Below are 7,859 nucleotides of genomic sequence, written 5' to 3' on the forward strand. Positions count from 1 at the left end.
CCCTCTCTCGAGATCGGCCTTTGGCTCGGACCAAAAGACCAACTAAAGAATGGTGATAGGCAAACGAAGTTATCGAAAAAAGATCAAGACGGTTGTCATGATGAGAATCGGCACCGGAAATGCAAGGCATGGAAAAAAGAACACATCGAAAATTGACCAGAGAAGGAAAGGTGGAAATGTGAGAATGGCAGCCTACTACCCCCTAGTATATATAGGCCTAGGCATTTAATGCTCACAGAACTCGAAGCGGCTCATTAGTAAATGAAGAATTTAATGCTTCCCCATTATTCGATGACCACCAACATAAGCCAGATACAAGGGACGGATAAAAAAGAGATTGAGGGAATCGAGAAGAGATCGGACATGGAAAAGGTTGGTATAAGAGGTCGGACATTCTCAAAGTTGCCAACCATAATGAGATCAAGAAAGGAAACAAGACATAGAGATCGGGTAGATCTAGAGGTGGCCAATAAAGATCGAAAGGTTTGAAAATCAGGAGTTCAGGAGCTACTTTCAGTCATGACCTTTGATTTGTAAGATAAACTCCCCCACCGTCAGATCTAAGTTAGTTAAAGCATTCGGGGTACGACTCAATTTCCACCATCCACTTCATCTAAAAGGATAAACTCAAACCATTAGATCTGAGGTGGTTAAAGCATTCCAGTACGCCTCAATCCACACCATTGATCTCACTTATAAGGATAGATTTTGGGTCATTAGATTAAAGTGAATAACAGATTAAGCACCTTTCGTTGCCAACCTTTGGATCCATTCTATAAGGCAAAGCCTCTAGCAGTCAGATTAGACAAAGAAGGACAAGAGAATCCCAAGCTAAATCTTAGCCTTTAATTTTTGGTCTCTTTAATTTCTGACCTTTGGATTCAATCCTTTTAAAGCCACACCCTTCAATCTTGCCATCTGAAATCCTGGTCATTCATTTGAAGACCTCCGTTCCCTATAAATACTTGAATGCTTCACTATAGAAGGGGTCTTGGTTTTTAATTTTGAAAGAGTCTGGGTCTTGGAATCTTGGTCTTTTGGTTTAAGAATCTTTTTCTTTTGAACTGAAGTTCTTAGTCTTTAAGCTTTCCTTCATATTTCAATCCTTTGTTTTCACATTTTCAATTTCTAGTTTGTCTATCTCCTGAAATATAGAATTACTTGTGCAAAAGAGGCTTTAGGAACTTATTTTCTAAAGAATCTTTACCAAAGTCCCAATACTTTGGTCCCAGTCTTCGGTAGATTCACCCAATTCCTCGGTGGTCCAGTCTTGATTCATCAGTGAGATCCTGCCCCATTCGCCTTCGTGATCACAAAAAGCGCTCTTGGTCGGCCCCGCTTTGGCAGCCTCATTTGGACGTGAGACATCAGCATTAGTCCTCCCATCACCTTCATACTTCTTTATAGGTAAATGCCTTGACGGTCTTGGGTACTTTTGGGTTATATTTGCTATGTAAGCTAAAATCCAAACTATTAGAATGTTTAATCATGCCGAACTTTTAGAGTAGATTGGAGTCAGGTTGACTTATCTCACAAATATTACTTTTGGCCTGTCACAGTAACACATACGTCATTCTTTACTTTTAGTAGTATGAGTAAGAGTTCAAGTGGTATAAATATTACTCTAGGTTCAGATATGAGGAGTAAATACACGGATGTTGACATAAAAAGTCTGGATTTGATTAGGGAGACTAGAAATAATGGAAGTGAGAGAGTTCAATACAATGAGTTCGATTTAATACAGAGAGTTCAGATCCAATTAAAGAGGTCGGGAATAATAAGGGCAAGAAGGTCATATATAAGTTTGAGTAAAATGGAGAGTTCAGGTAACTAATAAGAGATCGAAAATAAAGAGAGTGAAAAGAATCTGGATAGTAAGAGAGATCAAAAAATGACATGCAATTAGAGGTTTCGCACATACATAGAGAATCGTTTTATTCTTTACATCACTTTCTGAATATTCATGTCTTATAAGTGGGAGTTTGGGAGAGAGTCCTTTCCTCGGATTCCCACAGTTCTATGTTTCTATTATAAAACTCATCCTTTACAAATATGGGAGTTTGGGAGAGAGTTCTTTCCTTGAACCCCCATGATTTAACGTCTTTATGAGAGTCGCTTTTTGTAAATACAGGAGTTTGAGAAAGAGTTCTTTCCTTGAATTTCTGTAGTTTTTCGTTTTATAAAAATTTATTCGATACGTAATAGGGGAGATCAAAAGAGAGTCATTTCCCTAAAAAACCCAATGCTTATTTTTATAGAATTCTATAAACTCTTCAACAAATTTATTAAACACATTTCAATGTTCGGTTCACGGGAGAGTCCTTCTAAGAACTCTGAACTTTATATTTGAACCCAATGCAGAATCCTTCTTGGAGTCCACGCGGTTATATTGTTAAAGAAGTTCTTCCTTCAGCTTGGCTTAGTTAAACAAGATACCATTGTTTTAAAACACTAAATAGTTTACTATAAAACGATATGGGTAAAGGTTTTATGCATAATTGTGCCAATGATAAAACTTTTCTTCATTGACTGAGAGTCCTCATTAATGAAGAGAACTCTCTAGGTTTCAGTTAATACATTCCTTTTGGATTAGAGTCCGAATTAAAAGGGATGAAAATCTATACCTATGTTGATTCATGCATATTCACTACACACACCTCACCCTCAATTATTTGGGATGCCAATGATGAGGTAAATAATAAGTAGGTTAAGAGTCCTCCTTACTTATTGTGAACTTCTAGGGATCAAATAATACCTCTCTGAAATTAGAATCCTAATTCATGAAGGGAGGAATTTAATAAATACATAACAAATTAAACATGTAACACCCTAGGCAAATCCCACATCGACAAAACACGGGAGAGATGCTGGGTTTATAAGTTGGTGGTTCGTAACCCCTAGTGACGCGTTTTAAAATCGTGAGGGCTTCGGCCCAGAGCAGACAATATCACTAGTGGGCCGGCCCATTACATTTGTGGTATCAGAGCCGCTCCGCATGCAACCTTGAACGATGGTGGGGCAAACCTCAGCGAGGACGCTAAGTCCCATAAGGGGGGTGGATTGTAACACCCTAGGCAAATCCCACATCGACAAAACACGGGAGAGATGCTGGGTTTATAAGTTGGTGGTTCGTAACCCCTAGTGACGCGTTTTAAAACCGTGAGGGCTTCGGCCCAGAGCGGACAATATTACTAGTGGGTCGGCAAGCGACATGGGAGAGTGAGGAGACGATGAGGCAGCAGTTCCCTCAGCTCTTCACATTAGGTAAATTTCGAGGACGAAATTTCTATTAGAGGGGAAGAATTGTAACGCCCACATCGTAGGTAGTCCATACATTTTCTGTTTCGACAACTAATGTCTGTTCGAATAGTTAAAATGTCTGGAACTATACTTAAACTATAGTGATGAGGCATAAATTAATGAAATAAATATTAAAAAAATATAGGAAAAATTTTGAGAAATAAAATAAAATTTAGAGAATTTATTAATTGGTATAAAAAAAATTCTACGCATAGAATACATGTTTTAGATGACATCAAAAGTTTACAGTAGATATGATAAAACAAGATAGGGTGCTCCGGCACCGAATGTGGCACTTCTTGCTCGGCTATACGGTAGACGGGTAAGGGGCGTCACAAAACAAATACAACATCAACTCACCTTAGGGCCATCCCATTTACTTGTGTTCTTGGGATACCACGGAATTGTGAAATATCAAATGTTCCTGTAATAGATAATAGGAACCAACATCGTAATTTTGACCCCAAAAATTAATAATCTTAAATTATAAAGAGCACATCATTAAATCTACTTGCCCTCGTTAAGGGATGATGTGGGGTGCTTAACACTCTCCCCACACGTATATGGACTCCGAACCTAGAATTTCTGTTTTAGAAGTTGTTTTATGAATTTTTACAAATGGTTCTGAAATTAGAATCCTAATTCATGGAGGGAGGAATTTAATAAATACATAACAAATTAAACAAATACAACATCAACTCACCTTAGGGCCATCCCATTTACTTGTGTTCTTGGGATACCACGGAATTGTGAAATATCAAATGTTCCTGTAATAGATAATAGGAACCAACATCGTAATTTTAACCCCAAAAATTATTAATCTTAAATTATAAAGAGCACATCATTAAATCCACTTCCCCTTGTTAAGGGATGATGTGGGGTGCCTAACACTCTCCTCACACGTATATGGACTCCGAACCTAAAATTTCTATTTTAGAAGTGGTTTTATAAATTTTTACAAATGGTTTCTTTTAATTTCCCTTAAAATTGAATTGGCGGCTCTTCACTTTCTTGCTTTGGTGAGAATTGTCTTAACGACCGCAAAACCCACCCTTGCAACAAACTATAGAGAGCCGCTGCTTTTCAACTAAACATATTGCATCAAAGAAATTTATAGCAAAATATCTCAATTTCCAACCTCTAACTGCTAAATAAAACCATTATTACGATCTTGTTCAATGAGAAAGAAATTATGGACAGTGGACCAATTTCTTATGGTTACTTGTTCCTGGGAATCTTAACCCTGGAAAATAATTCTCTACCTATTAAATTATTATATTATAAAAATGGGCTATGGCTGTGAGCAGCTTCTGCTAAATAACTTGCACATTTCATTTTCCAAGATTCTGCCCCATAAGTTGTACTTTTAAATTGTCAAGAAATTTGTTTTTTCTTTCTCATCATTTTAACAAGAAAAAGAGCTAGCAAGAAGCAGAGACCAAGACTAGAGGAGGAGAGAGAAATTGCTTTCGTTGCGTCATGGAAGTTGTCCAATCTGATGCTTCACGACTCAATTTCCTTGCTTGGATTAGAAGATCTCCTCGAATGCGTCGAAAGCAAACTGAGAGAAATTATTCATTCTGGGCATCTTAATTGGTCGAAGAGTTTAAGGGAGATCGCATGGGTCGAAGAGTTTAAGGGAGATTGCATATGACATTGAAGGAGTCATTGATGTCTTTGTGATAAGAGCATCACGAAAAATAGAGACTGGAATTCTTATGAGGTTTGTTCTAGCTTTCACTGATTTGATTGAGCAACATAAACTTCGCAGGAAGTTGGACCGGCTCAGGGTTGACGTCTTTCAATTACATGAATTATATTTTTCTTGGTTTTCATTGTGGCGTTTGTCCAGAAAGGACCTTGATGTGGGGGAGACGGTCATTTCTCCTGTGATTAGGAAAGTAATAGCCACATTCAGTGATGGAGACCTTACTCCTGCAGTAAAAAAGCAAGCCTGATTTTTTAGCTTTCCAACCAAATATACACTGCAGAGATCCTTGTGGCCTAACAATGACTCCAAGTACAGATCCCAAGGCAGACCTGATTCATCAAATGATTTCAATCTCAAATATTGAAGATGTTTCAGGTTCATAACCCAGTTCGCCACAGCTACCAGCTGTGCGGACATTGCCTCATTTTGAGTTGAAACTGATGCCTTGCACTTTAGTCCCAACTTTGTAATCTTTGACAATCTATCCCGGCCATTTCTCACTGGACTATTCTCATCTACAAATGCACCCCAAAGTGTTTGGAGATCCACCAGAGAGCTGTCCTCTTGTCGAGGGACAAACATGCTGCAAAAACTCTCATCTAAAAACAGATGTCTTAGTCTTTGCATCTTCCAGATTGAATTGGGGATAGTGTTGAAGCAAGCACGCTTCAAATCTAGTGTTTGAAGGTTTAGCAGTTTGTCAATGAAGTGTCTCAGGTAAGTTGACCTCAATCCAAGGTACCTCAACCGAGTTGACCTACAGCCTTGGGCAATTTTGGCTTGTATACATTTTCAAGATCTAGCACCCACAGGAAACAGAAGGAGCCGCTAGAGATGCATCGCTCAAGAAAGTTTTCTATGTCCTCTCCAGCCCTGCTTCCTTCTCGAGTATCAAAGGACCAAAAAGAAACATCTCGATAAGAATAGTATACAGAAGAATTAATGTGTTTACCATGGATATGGTCGAAGCTAGCATCCTTATAGTTAAGATGGTCAGCTAATCGGCGTATTACATCCATGTTGTTTGTAGACAAATTGATGCCCACGTTATCCTCGAGAAAGAAAGCTTCCTTGGGTTTTGACAGCCAGTGGACTCGCAAAGCATCGGGCAAGCGACATCTGCTAATTTTTCCATTCATCTTCTTCTTTGTCACTTGGATCATGTTCTGGTTTACTAGCTCCATCAAGCACTTCTCTGAGACACATTCTGGAGATTCCTCATCTCCCTTCTGACGCCCTAAACCCTCTGCAACCCACAAGCCAATCAATCTTCTTGCAGGGACCTCAAAGTCTTCTGGAAACAACCCAAAGTAGAAGAGACATCGGGTCAAATAGAGTGGCAAATTCTTATTGATTTCACGCAAGGTTGTAAACCAAGGTCCTTCATTTTGATTGACCTGCTCTAGTACCCTTGACCACTTCTCAGGACTTGCATCTTTCTTTGACGGTAGACCTGCAAGTTTTTTTATCATCAGTGGCAAACCTCCGCATCTCCTTAGAATTTCTCTTTTCAGTTGTAGAAGCTCCAGGGGTATGTCCCTATTCAGGGTATGAGTAAACAATGCCCAGCTCTCATCATCGCTTCGTAGTTGCACCCTATAAGAAAAGTTTCTCTCACTTAATTGTGGAGTTAGTCCTACTCTGCAAGCAGTGAAAAGTATTCTGGTACCATTTGATAGATCATCTAATGCAACCCCAAGTTCATTCCAGAAACTCTCTCAGCATTCATCATCAATCACAATCAGATACTTCTTAGACGTCAAGGAAGCATTGAGTATCAGCCTTGACCCATATAAGAAATCATTCAAATCCATACTCGTAGATGTCTTTTTATCGTATTCCAGTTTCAATTTCTCATACTCCTCCCCTGCAATTTTTTTCATGAGTCTGTCCATACGTGTTGAAGGCACCCAAACTCGGTCTGGAAAATGGTCTATGATGGCATGATTCTCATAGATTGATTTTGCTAGGCTCGTTTTACCACTAACTTTCATGCCGACGATTGAAATGGTCAGGCAATTTGGATCATCTCTAAGCAAAATCTCCACAATATCATCTATATGATCATCGAAGATTGGAATATCAGGTTGTTCATCAACATTATAAGAATCATATGGTGTTGCCCTTGCAATATCGGAAGGAACACGTATTGGCCGTCGTTGAATGGCACTGAACTTTCTTTCGGAGATGTCTTGAATCTTAGCTTTCATCTGGTCCATCTCCTTGCCAAGCTTTCGTTCAGACAGGAAATTGTGAAGACATAGAGCTAGATTCTTGAAAGGACCTGTCGAAGTCCTCCTCATTTTCTCTCTCTTATACAAGAACAACCCAATAACATCCTCTGCTAAGCGCAACGCATCATAGAGTTCCTGCATCCAAACGTCTCCTCCTTAACTTAATCCATTAACTTCTATAGCTTTAAGAAAACCATGCAAAGAGATAAATTCATCCCTTAACCATCTGGCTATCTAGTTTCTGAGTTGCCTCAGAACCTCATTGAACCCACCTTATCTGCATCTGAAATGGCAGAGGATCCAATTAACCTCAGAATTCTGAGATTGTTGTCTAGATCCTTTACAGGAAAGAAAATGCTTTCCAGTCGTGGCGGTTTTGCTAAGCTTGAAGTCCTCAAGTTCTGGGAGCTGGAGTCTCTGGAGGAAAGGAATGTGGAGGAAGGAGCACTGCCTAGCCTGAAAGACTTGGAGATCAGATCCTGCAGAAATTTAAAGATGCTTCCTGATGGACTGCAGCTTATTAAGGCTGTCCGCGAATTAAAATTATCAAGACAACCGGAGTTATCCGCAAGGATTAGGGATAATCAGGGTGAGGATTGGAATAAAATTAGCCA

At 39.2% G+C, this 7,859-nt stretch overlaps 1 pseudogene; it reads right to left on the reverse strand.

The window, feature by feature from the left end:
- Window positions 1–1,192: 1,192 nt before the first annotated feature.
- Window positions 1,193–7,471, reverse strand: LOC110645336 (putative inactive disease susceptibility protein LOV1; annotated as a pseudogene).
- Window positions 7,472–7,859: the final 388 nt, after the last annotated feature.

This window comes from Hevea brasiliensis, chromosome 1 (genome assembly GCF_030052815.1).
Source record: "Hevea brasiliensis isolate MT/VB/25A 57/8 chromosome 1, ASM3005281v1, whole genome shotgun sequence".
In the NCBI taxonomy this organism is placed as follows: Eukaryota; Viridiplantae; Streptophyta; class Magnoliopsida; order Malpighiales; family Euphorbiaceae; genus Hevea; species Hevea brasiliensis.